Here is a 1,969-nt window from a genome sequence, read left to right as displayed (position 1 = left end):
GTTTGAGAGGGTTCACCCTGGATTTTGAGGACATGTGACCCCAGGTGCAGGGTCTCTGAGGTGGGGTCTCCCAGGAGACTGTGTACACGTGTCCCCCAGTACAGGTTCTGGGAGGTGGGTTCACTAGGAGGCTGTGGATGTGTAACTCAAATTGCAGTGTCTAGGGAAGAGGCTGACCCTGGAGACTGTGAACTCATGACAATATGTATATAGTCTGGGAGGGGGTAACCCTGAACATTATGTACTTGTGACCACAGGTGTAGGTTTGGGAGGGGTGTCACCTTGAGACTGTGGGCATGAGAACCCAGGTGCAGAGTCTGAGAGCTAGGATCACCCTGGAAACTATGGACATTTGACCCCAGGTACAGGGTTGAGGAGGTGGGGTCACCTTGGAGACTAGATATGTGACCCCAGGTCCAAGGTCTGGGAGGGGGACATGTTGGACCTTGTAGACATGCCACCCCAGGTGCAGGGTCTGGGAGGTGGAGTAAACCTGGAGACTGTGGACATGTGACCCTAGATTCAGGTTATGGGGAGAATCTCACCCAGGAAATTGTGGACATATGACCCCAGATACATGGTCAGTGAGATGGGGTCACCTTGGAGACTGAATATGTTACCTCAGGTTCAGGTTCTGGGAGGGGTTTACCCTGGAGACCATGGTCAAGAGAACCCAGGGGCAGGGTCTGTAAGGTTAGGTCACCTCAAGACTGTGGTCCTGATACCCCAGACCAGGGTCAGTGAGGTTGGGTCACCCTGGAGAATATGGATGTGTGCCCAAGTATACAATCTGGAGAAGATTGTCACACTGGAGACTGTGGACATGTGACACCAGGTGCAGGGTCTGGCAGGGGGGTGTCACAATGGAGACCGTGGACATATGACCCCAAGTGCAGGGGCTGGGAGTGGTGTCACCCTGGATACTGTGGACCTGTGATCCGAAGTGCAGGGTCTGAGAGGGGTGTTACCCTGAATAGTGGACCTGTGAACTGAGGTGCAGGGTTTGGATGGGGGTCACATAGGAGACTGGATATGTGAACCCAGGTGCAGGGTCTGCATGGGGTCACATAGAAGACTTTGGATATGTGACTCCAGGCACAGGGTCTGGGAAGGGTGTCACCCTGGAGACTATTCACGTATGACTCCAGGTGCAGGATATGAGAGAGAGGTCACCTTGGAGACTGGACATGTGACCCCAGGTGCAGGATATGGGCATGGTGTCACCCTGAAGACTGTGGACACGTGACACCAGGTGCAAAATCTGGGAAGTGGTTCATCCTAGACATTCTACAAGTGTAACCTCAGGTACATAATCTGGGAGGGAAATCACACTGGTGAGTGTGGACATGTGACACCAGGGATAGGGTCTAGGAGGAGGGGTCACCCTGGGGGCTCTGGACCTGTGACCCCAGGTGCTGGGTCATGGAAGGGGCTCACCCTGGGAGACGTGGATGTGTGTTCCCAGGTACAGAGTCAGGGAGAGTATCAGCCTGGAAACTGAAGATATTTGATCCCCTGTACTGAGCTATTTCAAATCCTGAAAGACGATGCTGTGAAAGTGCTGCACTCAATATGCCAGCAAATTTGGAAAACTCAGCAGTGGCCACAGGACTGGAAAAGGTCAGTTTGCATTCCAATCCCAAAGAAAGGCAGTGCCAAAGAATGCTCTAACTACTGCACAATTGCACTCATCTCACACGCTAGTAAAGTAATGCTCAAAATTCTCCAAGCCAGGCTTCAGCAATATGTGAACCGTGAACTTCCAGATGTTCAAGCTGGTTTTAGAAAAGGCAGGGGAACCAGAGATCAAATTGCCAACATCTGCTGGATCATCGAAAAAGCAAGAGAGTTCCAGAAAAACATCTATTTCTGCTTTATTGACTATGCCAAAGCCTTTGACTGTGTGGATCACAATAAACTGTGGACAATTCTGAAAGAGATGGGAATACCAGACCACCTGACCTGCTGT

The sequence above is a fragment of the Bison bison genome, unplaced genomic scaffold, assembly GCF_000754665.1.
Source record: "Bison bison bison isolate TAMUID 2011002044 unplaced genomic scaffold, Bison_UMD1.0 scf7180017864356, whole genome shotgun sequence".
In the NCBI taxonomy this organism is placed as follows: domain Eukaryota; kingdom Metazoa; phylum Chordata; class Mammalia; order Artiodactyla; family Bovidae; genus Bison; species Bison bison.
This window is presented reverse-complemented; position numbering follows the sequence as displayed.